Source organism: Cervus canadensis, chromosome 16, assembly GCF_019320065.1.
Source record: "Cervus canadensis isolate Bull #8, Minnesota chromosome 16, ASM1932006v1, whole genome shotgun sequence".
NCBI classification, from domain to species: Eukaryota; Metazoa; Chordata; class Mammalia; order Artiodactyla; family Cervidae; genus Cervus; species Cervus canadensis.
The window spans coordinates 46,312,686-46,330,826 of NC_057401.1; positions in this window are offsets into that span (position 1 = coordinate 46,312,686).

Genomic DNA, 18,141 nt, shown 5'->3' on the forward strand with positions numbered 1-18,141 from the left:
TCAAAAAGGAGTAGGCACTTTAGTAGTGCCAACATATGGAACATTCTATTGCTAGACCTAATTTATATTAAAGCAACTTCTTAATTTTGGGGTTGCATTTGGTTAAACACTTAAACCTGATAAAATGCTAGTTCCAACCAATGCATTGGACACCTAAGTAGATATTACATTAATACTTGTTGAGTGATTGATTAATCTTGGCATTCTAATACTTTGTTTTCTAATTTTGGCACTGTGGAAAATGTCAGGTTCCATGCCTTCTCTACCCTCAACCAAAAAGGCAACATGTTTCATTCATATTTGAAAAAGCATATTCTAGAAATGTCACAGTAACCTTTTAAGATGACAGTCTCTGCCTAGGAATTCTTGACAGCAGCTATGCACAATTATGCCAGCTATATATCGAAACTTTTTTACATCATCTTCCAAAAGCGATAGTCTGAGCAGACAGCATTTAGATGATGGGAGGAAATGCAAACTTGATGCACACTTTTATAAGCTTTGAGATAAGAATAGAATAAGTAAAGTTCCATTTCTGGTTTATTCTTGTTGAAATGAGTAATTTATTTAAAGATAATCATAATAGGTTTTCATTCCTTTGTGAAGTTTATCTCAATGCCTTATTAATATAAAGCATTGAACACAATTAAGTTTTATGCCTTGATGCTTTCATTGATGTATTTTTTTTCCCAATTTTATTGAAAAGTAAGAAAAATAAAAACAAATGCCAAAGTTGTTCTCCAAATCATTTAAAATATAGTGATGCATCTCTTAAGTAGTAAACATAAGGACCTAAAATATCAATGAATAAGAATATCGTTAATGTGTGTTCCTATATATACAATATTAAGGTTATGTTTAATTTATGATAATAGTAATGAACTTGCCTGCCAATGCATCAGGAAGATCCCCTGGAACAGGAAATGACAACCCAATCCAGTATTCTTACCTGGAGAATACCATGGACAAGGGAGCCTGGTGGGCTACAGTCCATGGGGTTGCAAAGAATCTGACATGACTGAATCAACTTAGCACACATGCAATGATTAATATGATAGAGATGATGATAATAAGGATAATTTTAAGTAACATTTATGTGCCTAATATTCCAGAGTTTGTTCAAAGTCTTACATATACCTTTAAGTGTCACAATGACTCTGTAAGGTAAGTACTACTATCATCTCCATTTTATGTTATTTTTATTTTTTTTCCATTTATTTTTATTAGTTCGAGGCTAATTACTTTACAATATTGTAGTGGTTTTTTCCATACATTGACATGAATCAGCCATGGATTTACATGTATGCCCCATCCTGAACCCCCCTCCCACCTCCCTCTCCACCCGATCCCTCTGGGTCTTCCCAGTGCACCAGGTCCAAGCACTTGTCTCATGCATCCAACCTGGGCTGGTGATCTGTTTCACCCTTGATAATATACATGTTTCGATGCTGTTCTCTCGAAATAACCCACCCTCGCCTTCTCCCTCAGAGTCCAAAAGTCTATTCTGTACATCCGTGTTTCTTTTTTCTGTTTTGCATATATGGTTATCGTTACCGTCTTTCTAAATTCCACATATATGCGTTAGTATACTGTATTGGTCTTTATCTTTCTGGCTTACTTCACTCTGTATAATGGGCTCCAGTTTCATCCATCTCATTAGAACTGATTCAAATGAATTCTTTTTAATGGCTGAGTAATATTCCATGGTGTATATGTACCACAGCTTCCTTATCCATTCGTCTGCTTCATCTCTATTTTATATATCAGGAAATACAAGTGAGAATTAAATAAAATTGCCCAAGTTTCTACTCTTTTTATACAGTGGAGCTGGGAAATACAATTGGCTCAGTTCTAAGGTTGGTGCTCTTTAACCCAAGCTTTTTTTTTTTGGTAAGGATAAAATAATAAAATCTTTATATCTCAGGGTAGTAATGATAATGAGGAGATTTCTATCAAGTGTTGTTTATAGAGAATGAACTTTTTAATTAAACAATAGGTCGTTACATTTAAACACACACAATTGGCCTTAGCTTCATGGCTGGGACTAGGCTATCATCCAGGCCAGTAAAATTTCTGTAATTCTGATCTCTCAGTTTAGTTGGGGTTTACCCCCTTGGGCTCTCTAACATAGGAGGGTCATATTCTAGAATCCATTCCTCAACTGGGCCACAAGTGTGTGGAGAGACCATTGAAAAATTGAAATAGTAAAGAGAGTATTTCTCTGGTAAGTGTACATGAATGACATCCTTTTTAATGTTAAAGGGGTGGGAGTTTCCTGTAAGCACGAGCAAGGGAGTCCTTGGAGAATACTAGTCATAGGCGTGTGTGAGGGTTAGAGACCTCAGAGCCAGAAATTAAGCAATATTGGAGCAGGGAAATCAACTCTGGGTACTTGTTGGAAGGACTGACACTGAAGTTGGAATTCCAGTATTTGGGTCATCTGATGCAAACAGCTGAATCATTGGGAAAGTCCCTAATGCTGGGAAAGATTGAGGGCAGAAGGAGAAGAGGGCGTCAGAAGATAAGATGGTTGGACAGCATCAATGATGCAATGAACTTGAACTTGGGCAAACTTGGGGAGATAATGAGGGACAGACAGGCCTGGCCTCTTCTGGCCCATGGGGTTGCAACGAGTCAAACATGACTGGACGACTGAACAACAACAACAGAGCTTAGGGTAAATATATCCACTGTGGCGGGGGGGGGGGGAACTTAAGGTTTAAAAGCTTGAAGAGCAAATATTTGAATAAACCACTGTGCTTGTCTCTAAGTTTGGTAAGCTAGATGGCAATTCCACAAGAGTTCGTGATCTAGAGCCCAGTGACTGCATTGTGGGAGAAGAGATGAGACCTTGATTTGAATCTACGATTCTGGTGGCCCCACGGGGATGAGCACAAACCTGGCTGAGGAGATCACTTGATGAGATGGAGCATTTTAAGGGAAATCCATCAACAAAGTCTAGCGCAAGGATCCAGTGATGGTGGTCGCACACCTACTAGCTCCAGCAGCTCCATGTCTATTCTCTCCATGGACTCCCGAATGCCATAGGAAGTCCCCACAAAGGGGAAGAGCACAAACTCTGTAAGAATTCTCTGGATTCAGAGTTGACTGGGGCCTCCTCATCATTGGAGATGAAATCTGGTTCATCTGGGTCGCTCTCTCAAAAAGAGTGAAAGATCCTCTGGACCTTATCAACCTAAGGAGAGTCATGCTTCATCCAATCTCTCCTTTGACTTTGAGCTTTTGATGTAACAACTGTAATAGAAGGGGGAGCTTCCTACAAGTCATAAAACTCCTAGTAAGCAGGGGAAGGGATTTTCTCTCTTATAGGGCTTGTGCCTTTAGTTTGGATTCTCCCTCCTCATTTGAAGACTTGGTGATGGTGTTGGGATTCTTGGTGGAAGCTGCCTTGGCTTTAATTCTCATTGACCTGGTCCTGGGGTGGCCCCTTATGGTTGGGTGGAGTGGGGATCACCAGTAATCACTCAAGAATTTGGCCCTCAGGCTCTGGGAGTCTTTTAGAAGGTTATGTATATTGGGGTCATCTTCCCTGGTGGCTCAGCAGTAGAGAATCTGCCTGCAATGCAGACGCAGGAGACACTGGTTCGATCCCTGGGTCTGGAAGATCTCCTAAAGGAGGGCATGGCAATGCATTCCAGTATTCTTACCTGGAAAATCCCATGTACAGAGAAGCTTGGTGGGTTACAGTCCATAGGGTCTCAAAGAAACATGACTGAGGCGACTAAGCACAGCATAGCATATTTTGGGGTCCTTGGAAAAACCTATTGCCTCATTTCTGGGGAAGTGAGTAGCTGCTCAGAGGTAGTATTAAACACTATCCTACCAACTGTCAGTCAACCCCCTACCTTCCTCCCACCTCTCCTTCTGTACCACGTCTTTTAAAATATTTTGCATCTGAAGACAGGTGGTCCCTGAAAAGATCTGCAGTGGACATCCCCTGGTGGGGGAGTAGGTAGTCACTTCCCTCTCCAGGATGTTTCAATAGATCTCACAGCCTTCCCTAGAGCGATGGCGTCAGGATCATTCAGATCTAGACCTGGAGAGTGAAGAATTAAGGTTTTGGAATGTGGGTATGCCTGAGTGCTGAGCAGTGCCCAGGCTGCTTCTATGGACATTTCCCATTTGGTTAGGAGTTTCCTGGGCTTTCCTGGTAGCTCAGACAGTAAAGAATCTGTGTGCAATACAGGAGATCTGGGTTTGATCCTTGGGTTGAAAAGATCCCCTGGAGAAGGGAATGGCTACCCATTTCAGTATTCTTACCTGGAGAATTCCGTTGACAGAGAAGCCTGGCAGGGTTTAGAGCTCAGTGTCCTGGTACAGTCTGAAAACACAACTTTCAGGGAAAGATACCTCCCCGTCCTCCTTCCAGGGTCACTGCCTGGCACCTTTATACAATACCCCACACTTGGGAGGGAGGAAGTTGCCACTTTTCTCTCTTGGCCACTAACTAACACCATTGGACCTTGTGAAAACTTAGCCAGTTGTCCTAAGAGTTGGTACTTGGGTTCATGTATAACTTTAGGAAGCACACCTAAAGTCTAACACCTGCTGAGGAACATTACTCCCTTTCCTGTAGGTGGAAAACACATCTGTAGCACCTGAAACCAGCTCCAGTTATCAATGCTCTGAGGTTCAGGAGGATTCTGGTTGCTTTTTTCAGACTTTGCATTTTGGAATGGGAATTCGAGATAAAACTCAGCAGAATCAGTACAATGCAGTGACAAATAGTACGTGTAGGCCAATAAGAGTGGACCTTTTCTAGATAGAGTTACCCACCTGGGAAAGCCCCTCAGTAAGGCATGTGTAACTAGAGAGCATTCCTCATGGTAATAGCAAGCCTGATTCGATCCACTCTACCCATAAAGCCAATTGTTCTGAGTTTGCTAAGGTAATATTTGTAACATAAAGTCCTAAGGTGTTGGGTGGTGAGCCTTGGTTCAACAAAGGAAGTGAAATAGAGAAATCCATTACTCATAGATCCTGAAAAAAAAGTACAGAGTCTGCCCTGAGGGGACACATGAGGCTCAATGCAGGGGACAAGTAGAGAGAGTAGGGAAGGATGTGGGCCCATGACTTTATTAGGGTCACATGTGGAGTGCTTGATTCCTAGGCTAAGGAAGCGTTGGTCAATTTAAACTACAAGGAACAGGGTTTTGATATGCTACTGTTACAAATTATCACAAATTTACTGCCATAAAAACAGCAAGTGTTTATTAACTTGCAATTCAGAACTTCAGTAATTCAGTGATCTGATGGTTGTTGTTCAGTGGCTAAGTCATGTCTGACTATTTGCGACTTCATGGACTGCAGCAAACCAGGCTTCACTGTCGTTCACTATCACCAGAGTTTGCTGAAACTCATGTCCATTGAGTGATACCATTCAACCATCTCATCCTCTGTTGTCCCCTTCTCTTGCCCTCAATCCTTCCCAGTATCAGAGTCTTTTCTGATGAGTCAGCTCTTCGCATCAGGTGACCAAAGCATTGGAGCTTCAGTTTCAGCATCAATCCTTCCAATGAATATTCAGGGCTGATCTCCTTTAGGATAGACTGGTTTGATCTCTTTGCAGTCAAAGGGGCTTTCAAGAGTTTTCTCCAGCAACACAATTCTAAAATATCAGTTCTTCCTCGCTCAGCCTTCTTTATGGTCCAACTCTTACATCCATACTGATCTTAAAAAGTTAAAATCAGGTATCCATCAGGTTTGGTTCCTTAGTGGTATCTGTAGGGGAGAACCTAATTCCTTGACTTTTTTAACTTCTGAAATCACTTGCAGTCCTTAGTTATAGTTCCTTTTCTCTATCTTAAAATCCCTCTGTGATGGGTTGAGTCTTTGCATTACATGACTGTGACTTTCCCTTCTTCTATGATCCCTTGCTAAGGACCTTTTGGAAAACTCAGCAGTGGCCACAAGACTGGAAAAGGCCAGTTTTCATTCCAATCCCAAAGAAAGGCAATGCCAAAGAATGCTCAAAGTACCACACAATTGCACTCATTTCACACGCTAATAAAGTAATGCTCAAAATTCTCCAAGCCAGGCTTCAACAGTGCATGAACCATGAGCTTCCAGATGTTCAAGCTGGTTTTAGAAAAGGCAGAAGAACCAGAGATCAAAGTGCCAACATCCGCTGGATCATTGAAAAAGCAAGAGAGTTCCAGAAAAACATCTATTTCTGTTTTATTGACTATGCCAAAGCCTTTGACTGTGTGGATCACAATAAATTGTGGAAAATTCTGAAAGAGATGGGAATACCAGGCTACCTGACCTGCCTCTTGAGAAATCTGTAAGAAGGTCAGGAAGCAACAGTTAGAACTGGACATGGAATAATGAACTGGTTCCAAATAGGAAAAGAAGTACATCAAGGCTGTATATTGTCACCCTGCTTCTTTAACTTAAATGCAGAGTACATCATGAGAAACTCTGGGCTGGAAGAAGCACAAGCTGGGATCAAGATTGCTGGGAGAAATATCGATAACCTCAAATATGCAGATGACACCACCCTTATGGCAGAAAGTGAAGAAGAACTAAGGAGCCTCCTGATGAAAGTGAAAGAGGAGAGTGAAAAAGTTGGCTTAAAGCTCAACATTCAGAAAACTAAGATCATGGCATCTGGTCCCATTACTTCATGGCAAGTAGATGGGGAAACAGTGGCTGACTATTTTGGGGGGCTCCAAAATCACTGCAGATGGTGACTGCAGCCATGAAATTAAAAGATGCTTACTCCTTGGAAGGAAAGTTATGACCCAACCTAGACAGCATATTATAAAACAGAAACTACTTTGCCAGCAAAAGTCCATCTAGTCAAGGGTGTGGTTTTTCCAGTGGCCATGTATGGATGTGAGGGTTGGACTATAAAGAAAGCTGAGCACTGAAGAATTGATGCTTTTGAAGTGTGGTGTTGGAGAAGACTCTTGAGAGTCCATCAGACTGCAAGGACTCCAACCTGTCCGCCCTAAAGGAGATCAGTCCTGGATGTTCACTGGAAGGACTGATGTTGAAGCTGAAACTCCAGTACTTTGGCCACTTCATGCGAAGAGCTGACTCATTTGAAAAGACCCTGATGCTGGGAAAGATTGATGGCAGGAGAAGGGGATGATGAAGGTTGAGATGGTTGGATGGCATCACCAACTCAATGGACATGAGTTTGAGCAAACTCTGGGAGTTGGTGATAGACAAGGAGGCCTGGTGTGCTGCAGTCCATGGGGTCTCAAAGAGTTGGACACGACTGAGTGACTGAATTGAGCTGAACTGAAGGACGTTTTGATCACATTGAGCTCAACTAGAAAATCTGGAATAACCTCTTATTTTAAGGTCAGCTGATTTGTAACCTCATTTCCATTTGCATCCTGAACTTCTTGTCAATTAAAGAAACATACGCAAGATTAGGATGTTTTTACCTTAAGGGAGCCATTATTCTGCCTTCACATTTTTTTTGGCTGTGCTGAGTCTTTGTTGCTTTGAGGTCTTTTCTCTACTCAGGTGAGGGATGGCCACTCTGCAATTGAAGTGCATGGTCTTCACCTTGCTGGGGCCTTTCTTGTTACTGAGCAGGGGCTCTGGTAGTTGTAGCACAAGAGGTGGGTTCAGTAACTGTGATTCCCAGGCTCTAGAGCACAGGCTCAGTAGTTGTGGTACATTGGTTTACATTGCTCTGCAACATGTGGGATCCTAGAGGATCAGGTATCAAACCCAAGTCTTATGCCTCGGCAGGCAGATTCTTTACCACTGCGCCACCAGGGAAGTCCCCTACACAGGTTTGAAGTCCAAAAGCATCCACTTCTGTCACTTTGTATGCGTGTGTGCATGCTCAGCTGTGCAGTTGTGTCCAACTCTTTGCAACCCTAAGGATTGTAGCCCACCAGGCTTCTCTGTCCATGGAATTTTTCAGACAAGAATACTGCAGTGGACTGCCATTCTCTCCTCCAGGAGATCTTCCCGACCCAGGTTTTAAACCCATGTCTCCGGTGTCTCCTGCTTTGGCAAATGGATTCCTTACCACTGAGCCACCTGGGAAACCAGTTTAGTTTATATTAGTCAAGTGATGACCTCTTCAATGTCGGACGTAAGCAGGGGAAGGTGAACAGCTGGTGAGTTTTGTTTCTACCTGATTTCTGTAGGATACTTAATCCACCCCTCATTCATTTTTTCCTCTTCTTGATCTATTATCTTCTCTGGAGAAATGTTTCCACAATTCTCTCACTTCTGGTCCTTTTCTCTTTCAAGCAACCTTCCTACAACTGGTGTTGTGAAAACTGTCAAATCCCAGATATGTGTTCAGTATTTTGGCCTTTAGTACTGGAATTTCTCTAACTGAAGGTAATTTAGTTTATGATTTGCTGAAATTTTCCTCTTTCCCTTGTGCTTTCTCAAGAAATCTCTTAAATTTCCTCTCCTGCATAATTACCTTTGCTCTCTTTACCTGCAGGCTGCGGCACTATGAAATGTTAGTGTTTATGTCTCTACTCACAAGTAATGGAATTTTCATCATATAGTCTGTTTCTTAGTAATGCTGAAGGTGTGGCAGATGTGTGCAAGTGTGTGTTTTATCCCTCATTGGTCTTAAGATTTTGATGGGGAGAATATATAGAGAAAATGTGATTCAAGCAAACATTATTATCTTTTAGAGTCCAAGTTTTCTTGTATATTTATTCTTTACAGCTAAAGAGCTGATATTCTTTCTGATGAAGATGCTTAAAACTACAATATACTAGTAAAGATAAAGCTTTTAACAGGGATTTTAATGTTTTTCTAAGTGGCAAATCCTTCTATGCCATCTTTTTTTTGTCTTTTTTTTTTCTGTACTTGTTGAGACATAAGACTGGCTAAAATAAAATTGAAATCATTAAGTACAGCAAAAATATGGTTCTTTAGAACTAAATAAAATTGCTATTCCTAAATATCTCAGAAACAGCAAAAAGGCAAAACAAAATATGCCATATGCAAATTCAAGTGTTCATATATTAATCAAAAAATCATGCAGAGATATGAAACAATTAATTCCCATCTCAGTTTCTAGTCCCAAATTATCTTTGAATAAAAGGAATTTGAACTAGATGATTTCTATTTCAATAATTATAGCTTTATACATAATAGCTCTGTTTGCTTTCTATTTCTAAAATTGCTTTTTATTCCTACTTCATGTCTTCAATATGTTCTTTTTCCTTTTTCTTTCCCATATTAACACATAAACACACACATTACCTCTGATTCTCTTTAATGGTGATTTATATTCCTCATGGTATTTAATTGTGGTTGTCTTTCTCATATGTCATGTTTTCAGTTTGAATGTGCATGGAGTTTTGCTTTATTCCAGCTAGTTATAGCCAACTGGGGCCAATGGAAGGATTCATTTCTAAGCCCTGTCTTATTCTCTTTTAGTTAAAATTATAACATGTTATTTCAAACTTTTGTTTTATTGCAAACAATCATGGAAATATATTTTTCATAGTGTATTTAATAAAGTGACATATACTTGTATTTATTAGAAAATATTTATTGAATCCTCACTGAATATCAGATATTCAATAAACACTGAATAATAATAATACATTGTATTGTGCACCAACACAATCTGACTGTAGGTGTCAGGACTGAATAAAACAGACCAATAAGGTATGTCTTTAGGGAGCTAACATTAGACAAGAAAATAAATATATGGTAACTATATACACACAGAGAGACAAGTATAGATGTACAGCTAGAAATAGATAAAGATACACACACAGGAGATCAAATCAGTCCCTAAAGAAAATCCACCCTGAATATTCATTGAAAGGACTGATGCTGAAGCTGAAACTCCAAAGCTTTGGCTGCCTGTTGCGCAGGGCTGACTCACTGGGAAAGACCCTGATGCTGGGAAAGAGTGAAGGCAAAAGGAGAAGGGAACTGCAGAGGATAAAATAGATAGCATGACTGACTCAATGGACATGAATCTGAGCCCACTCCAGGAGATCCAGGAGGACAGAGGAGCCCGGCGTGCTGCAGTTCATGGGATCACAGACAGTCGAACCCAACTTAGCGACTGAACAGCAACAACACGCACACATTTGAAAAGTTTAACTTATATACTTAGTGCCACTCATGTGATACGCCCAAGTGTTTCAATTCACTTTCATTTCATTTACACGCTTTCGTTGTGGCCCACTAAGATGGTTCTCTGCAAGCAAGCGTTTCTCCAACCTGCTCTAACCTTACTGGTGGGCCTCTTGCCCTGCCCCTCTTCAGGGCAGTGATTTCTCCAGTGCTGGAGTCCACATAGGTGACTATATATTCCCACAGAGTTTTCAGGGTCCAGCTATAATTGCAATCCTCCTTCTCATGGGTTCAGGATGGAGCCTGAAAGCAGATGCTTGTTTTTCATTTGGTCAAAATCGTCAATGCTAGCTTAAGTATTTCCTAACTTTAACTTTAATTATTTGAGAAAATTGGATTTAAGTTATAGGGAAGGGACTTCCCTGGCAGTCCAGGGGTTAAGACGTCCCTTTCCAATGCAGGGGGTGTGGGTTTGATCTGGTGTCTGGCAGCTAAGTCTCACATCTCACCACCAAAAAGAAAAAAACAGAAGAAATATTGTAACAAATTCAATAAAGACTTAAAAAAAGAAGATGGTGTTCTAATATTTTAAAAGTATAGAAAAATAGTAAGATTAAAGGAAATATTAGTCAATCATTGATTCTTTTTGCAAAAGAAGAGAAAAAAGAAGCAGTGGCATATTTGCCTACCAAGTTTTTAAGTACATTTAAGACCATAATTACCAAGACTATTTTAGGATTGTCTTATAAGTGAGGAAAAAGCTATCATTCTGTTATTATGATACAAAGCAAAAAATAAATAAATAAGTAAACTACTTCTTAAAACATATTAAATTGAGAATAAAACCCAAATCTATCTTATCTGCATAAACAAAATTACCAAGATATTAAAAATATGCTTTAAATTATAAAATTAGATAGGGCTGACTTAGCTGTGGAAGAATAATGGCTACAATATTTAAATATGTAAACATCATGTTTTTTAAGATGTAGTTGAATATACTGATATACAAATTAACATGTGATTGAAATACTGGAGAGCATCCAGACTTTAAAATTTATTTAAATACACATTGAATTTTTTAATTTATTCTTGGAAATCTCTTTACAGTTTATTGGTATATCTTAACAAATATATATGTTACACACACACCTTTATATATGTACACACATTTAGAAACAGTTAAAGAGTTTTAAACACATATTTAATGCCATTATATGTATACTATAAAATTGTTATATACATACATGTAATTTTATATATCTATATAATCACACAGATAATTATGCATGTATTTTTACACATAATACTTCTTTGTAGCAGTTTTTGTTGTAGATCAGTATTCATAGATTAAATCCATTATTTTGCTTTGAGGTATGCTTTTTTTTTAATGTGTAATTTATGTATCGAGGTTTTAGGGTTTTGCCATATATGTGTACAGTATAATCCTCACCTCAATTAACCTATAGAATATTTTCATGATTGCTCTAGGTTTCTCATCTGGTTTTAGTAAATCTATACTCCCAAGTCCTCCAGGGCAAAACAGCTTTCTGATTTCTTTCACCATCAATTAGTTCTGCCAGTCTAAAACTTAATATGGATGAAATTACACAATGTGTCTTATATTGTAACTAGGTTCTTTCACTTACCACAAAATTTTGAAACTCATCCATGTCATTGCACACATCAGTTGTTTGTCCCTTGTATTGTTGGATATGAAGTGAATAAATGCCATAATTTCTTTATCTATTAATGGATTTAAAACATTAATGAATATTAGTGTCATTTTCCCCTTCTGACTACTATGAAAAGTTTTTGTGACTATTATGAGAATAATCGCTATGCCATGTATCTAAAAGTTTGGATAGATGGCTCATAGCGTAGGTCTTCTTTAATAAAACAAACAAAAAACCTGCCAAATTGTTTTGAAATGATTTTAGCATCATATACTCCAGAGGAAATGCATGTGTGATTCAGTTGCTTCACATACTAGCTTTTAATACTATCAGCCTTTAATTTTAGTCAATAAAATTAATATGAAATAGCATATCTTTGTGGCTTTAATTTATATTTCGCTGAAGACTATTATGTAAAACATTAGTTCATGTGATTCAGAAGTAGTTTGCAAATTTTATAATTTATTATTCTTTTGATTGAATTATTAGATATACATGCAACCATAAAGACACATACATAAATATTCTGAATACAAGTCCTTAGACAGCTTTCAATTCAGTTCAGTTCAGTTGTTCCCTTGTGTCCTACTCTCTGTGACTCCATGGACTGCAGCACGCCAGGCCTCCCTGTCCATCACCAACTCCTGGAGTTTACATAAACTCATATCCATTGAATAGGTAATGCCATCCAACCATCTCATCCTCTGTTGTTCCCTCCTCCTCCCACCTTCAATCTTTCCCAGCATCAGGGTCTTTTCCAATGAGTCAGTTCTTCGCATCATGTGGCCAAAATATTGGAGTTTCAGTTTCAGCATGAGTCCTTCTAGTGAATATTCAGGACTGATTTCCTTTAGGATGGACTGGTTGGATCTCCTTGCAGTCCAAGGGACTCTCAAGAATTATCTCCAATACCACATTTCAAAAGCATCAATTCTTCAGCACTTAGCTTCTTTATAGTCCAACTCTCACATGCATACATGTGAGACTACATGCATACATGTGAGACAAAATCATGGCTTTGACTAGACAGACCTTTGTCAGCAAAGTAATGTCTCTGCTTTTTAATATGCTGTCTAGGTCATAACTTTTCTTCTAAGGAGCAAGAGTCTTTTAATTTCATGGCTGCAATCACCATCTGCAGTGATTTTGGAGCCCAAGAAAATAAAGTCTCTCACTGTTTCAATTGTTTCCCCTTCTATTTGCCATGAAGTGATGGGACCAGGTGCCATGACTAGTTTTCTGAATGTTGAGGTTTAAGCCAACTTTTTCCCTCTCCTCTTTCGCTTTCATCAAGAGGCTATTTAGTTCTTCACTTTCTGCCATACAGGTGGTGTCATCTGCATATCTGTGGTTATTGATATTTCTCCCAGCAATCTTGATTCCAGCTTATGCTTCATCCAGCCCAGAATTTCTCACGATGTACTCTGCATATGAGTTAAATAATCAAAGTGACAATATACAGCCTTGACATACTCCTTTTCCTATTTGGAACCAGTCTATTGTTCCATGTCCAGTTCTAACTGTTACTTCCTGACTTGCATACAGATTTCTCAAGAGGCTGGTCGGAAGGTCTGATATTCCCATCTCTAAGAATTTTCCAAGTTTGTTGTGATTCACATAGTAAAAGGCTTTGGCATAGTTGATAAAGCAGAAATAGACGTTTTTCTGGAACTCTATTGCTTTTTCAATGATCCAGCGGATGTTGGCAATTTGATATCTGGTTCCTCTGCCCTGTCTAAATCCATCTTGAACATCTGGAAGTCCATGGCTCAGGTACTGTTGAAGCCTGGCTTGGAGAATTTTGAACATTACTTTACTAGCGTGTGAGATGAGTTCAATTGTGCTGTAGTTTGAACATTCTTTGTCTTTTAGACAGCTTTACATTTATTAAATTTTTTCAGCAAAATTGTGACTTGTCCTATCATTTTCTCAATATTTATTTTGAGGAGTTGAAATGTATAGTTTGATAAAGTCTAATTTATCCATTTCTTTCTACATTTAATGATTTTAGTGTCTTTTATAAGAAATCTTGACTTCGAGGTCACAAAGATAAAATCTTAAATCTTCTCTAAGACATTGTAGTTTGAATATTTATGCTCAGTTTGATTATCCATTTCAATTTAATGTTTGTGAATCATTTGAGGTAGGAATATTAATCCTCATTTTCCCTTGAACAAACACCAAGGTGTTTTATAACATTTCTTGAAGAGGAAAGCCTTGCCCTGGTTAATTACCTTAATGTTTAATCAACATTTAATTGCTCATATATGGTTATGTCTACTCCTACGCTTTATTTTTTCCCATTGATCTTTCACATATCCTGCATTCTCCCAACTTAATAGATTTATAGTAACTGTGGGGCTTCCTTGGTAGTTCAGACAGCAAAGAATCTGACTGCAATGCAGGAACCTGGGTTTGATCTCTGGGTTGGAAGATCCCCTGGAGAAAGGAATGGCAACCCAATCCAGTATTCTTGCTTAGAGAATCCCATGGAGAGAGGCGCCTGCAGGCTACAGTCCATGGGGTCGCAAAGAGCCGGATACAAATGAGGAATTGATACTTTATAGTAATTGTGGTATTAAAATCAAGTAGTTTACACATTCTATCTGGGTCCCTTCTGCATTTTTATGTTCATTTTAGAATCAACAGTTTCTATTAAGAAAACCTGTTGGATTACTCCACAGTTGACTTTGAATTTGCATATTATTTTTGGAAGGATTTACATTATATGCTTAAATTCTTTAAATTTATGTCATGATCCATGCCTCCATTTATTCAAATCTTTCATTTCTCTCTGTTCTATTTTACAATTTTCATTGTAGTAGGCTTGCCATATTTATTCCAAATTTTCTTTTTTATTTGAAGTTGCTGTGAATAGCATTATTTTTAAAATGGCTTCAATTTTCAATAGTTTGTTTCTAGTGTAGTAAAATAGAATTAATTCTTTCATGTTGATTTGGGTCTTACAATGTTGCTAAATTTATGTGTTAGTTTTAGAGTATTTTTCCTGATTAGTCTTTTATACAAAAAGCAATTGCATTTTCTGAAAACAAAATAATTTCTTCTTTCAATATTTACTAAACAAATTTATTTGTTTTCTGTTTGCATTGGCTAGGAACTCCAACAAAATGTTGAATAATACTGAGAGTAGTTGTCCTTGCCTTGTTCCCATCATAGGAAATGTGTTGTCCATACACTAGGTATTAGGTTAGGTATTGGTTTTCATGGACATCTTTTATTATATGAAAGATGTTCCCTTTGATACCTAAGTCACTGAAACTGTTTTTCACAATTGGGTTTTGAATTTTGTCAGATGATTTCTGTGCATTTCTTAAGATGGTTATATTGATCTTATTTTTTATTCTGTTAATGTTGTTAATTACACTGATTGATTCTGAATGTCAAACGCATCATTCTAAGTCATTTACAGATGTCAACTCTTTAAATCCTTAGAATATTTCAGTGAGAGAGCTCTTATTAATTTACCCAAGGTCACTCAGATAAAATTTGTCAAAATAAGATTTGACACTGAAAATTTAATACCTGAATCGATGTTCTTAGCCACTCCTATATTTAATGATAATCTTTTCTCATCAGCAACATGAATAAAATCACTTAATACTTTTATAGAAAATATATATGATACAAATCTATATTACAAATAAAGCAATATAAGCATTTTGAACACTGTCAGATGTTACAAAAATGTACTAAAGTTCAAAAATCTTTGTAAAATCTCTTAGAAATTTTAGTATTTGTGGAATTAAGGTGTCTAATCTCTATTTCCTAGTTCTTAAGGAAGAAAAAACAAATGTCTCTTCTTGGCAGAAAGCCTCATTCCTGTCAGCTTCTTGGTTTAATGATGAGAAAAACAATAAATGTTTGGCAAGCATTTAAACATGTGACTACAGTTTTAAAAGTTTGTGATAAACATTTTTTCAACATGAAAAGTTAAAATTATAACAGCTCAGCCCTCTTGAGGGCTTTCATTTTATTCTTTAGTTTGTGAACAAAGTCCCCGCCCCCATAAAAACACCAGAATATTACAGGAAATACAAAATTGAAATTAGTACTTTTGTATTTTCATACTAAGTAAAATAATTTTGAGGCTTTTTCTCATATCGATCTTACACAATAAAGAATATTAACAATTAGAATGCAGTTATTTAAATTTTTTCACAGGAGAGCTAAAAGATACTTATTTTTATGATAAATAATATTTTGCCTTATATAACATGTTACTCCAAAGTATGATAATATACATTATTTTATTTGATCTTTATTCCTATGGGGCCTTCCTGGTAACTCACTGGTAAAGGATCCACTTGCCAATGCAGGAGATGTGAGTTTGATCCCTGAGATGGGACGATCCTCTGGAGAAGGAAATGACAACCCACTCCAATACTCTTGCCTGAGAAATCCCATGGATAGAGGAGCCTGGTGGACCATAGTCCACAGGGTTGAAAAATACTTAGTAGCTAAACAATGACAATAACAAGTGTTTCTATAACTGGTAGATCTTGTTTCATATTTATTAGTCATATTTCAATGGCATTTGCTTTCTGCTGATTTTGAGGTGTTTATTCCCCTACCGATTACCTTTCCTAAGTAATTTTTGTCAATTCTTAACCCTCAAGAATTATGCATAAATCTGCTGATTTCTGGACATCACTAAGTTCTCCTCAAATATCCTGAAGAATTTTGTTCATAGGTCATAATTTCAAAAGATAAAATTGAGATGAGGGGTCCCTTCCTCCCTCAAAATCTTGACCCCTGCTGATTATGTCATCTCTGTGTCCAGTGCCTGACAGGAAGCACCATGTGTTAGAACATTCTGCTGTTCTAACCTGCCAAATCCTGCTTCAGTGTCAAAAGGAGGAAGTCTCTCTTCCCAGTGTGGTGCTCAGACAGGAGCTTCATGCCAAAGTACATCGAGGTTCCCACAGTAGAAGCGCTAAGCAGCCTGTAATTAAGCTCATTCCGTGTAACCATAGACTAATGTGGCAGAGTCTAAAAAGACACCAGCCACATCCACATCTTTTCTGCCCTAAAACATGTCATTCTCAATTACTCAGCTCTGGCATTTGATGTGAGTCACCATCACATACCATAACCTTTTTAAAGGTGACCCTTGGAAGGGCATCTTCCTTTCCTAGATTTGGCCCCATTTAGGGTCTACTTGGGGCTTCCCTGGTGGCTCAGAGGTTAAAGCGTCTGCCTGCAATGCAGGAGACCCGGGTTCAAACCCTGGGTCGGGAAGATCCCCTGGAGAAAGAAATGGCACCCCACTCCAGTATTCTTGCCTGGAAAATCCCATGGAGGAAGGAGCCTGGTAGGCTACAGTCCAAGGGGTCGCAAAGAGTCGGACACGACTGAGCTACTTCACTTCACTACCCTGGAGAAGGGAATGGCAACCCACGCCAGCATTCTTGCCTGAAGGCTCTCGTGGACAGAGGAGCCTGACGGGCTACAGTCCCTGGGGTGGCGAAAAGTCGGACATGACGGAAGCAGCTTACACAGCACAGGGTCTGCTTAGGACTTCCCTGGTAGCTCAGCTGGTCAAGAATCCATTGAAGACAGGAGACCTAGGTTCGACTCCTGGCTTGGGAAGTTCCCCAGGAGAAGAAATAGGCTGTTCACTCCAGTATTCTTGGGCTTCCCTGGTGGCTCAGATGGTAAAGAATCCACCATGCAGGAGACCTGGGTTTGATCCTTGGGTTAGGAAGATCCCCTGGAGGAGAGTATGGCAACCCTCTCCAGTATGCTTGCCTGGAGATTCCCCATGGACAGAGGAGACTGGCAGGCTTTGTCCATGAGGTTATAAAGAGTTGGACATGACTGAATGACTAAGCACAGCACAACAAAGGGTCTACTTAACATAGGCTTTAAAAAATCAAGACTTATGGTGAAGTGGAGAACAAAATTTCTAGTTTTAAAGGCGATGAGGAGGGTTTCTTAAAGAAATGAGAACTACCTTCTATCTGAATGGTAGAGTCCCCTCAGCAATCAGAAGTGGTAAAGCCTGGTGGGAATCCAAAACGGCACCACCACTTTGGAAGATAGTTTGGTATTTTCATATAAAACTAAATGTGATACTGCTACCATATGATTCTACAATCATGCCCTTGATATTTATCCAAATGAGTTGAAAATTTAAGTGTACACAAAAACCTGCACATGCAACTTAAAAACAGCTTTATGTATAATTGACAAAGCTTGAAAGCAACAAAGATGTCCTTCAGACATGGAAGCAACCTAGATGCCCATCAGCAGATGAATGGATAAGAAAGCTATGGTACATATACACCATGGAATATTACTCAGCCATTAAAAAGAATACATTTGATTCTTTTCTTTGATTCTTTTAGAATCAATTCTAATGAGATGGATGAAACTGGAGCCTATTATATAG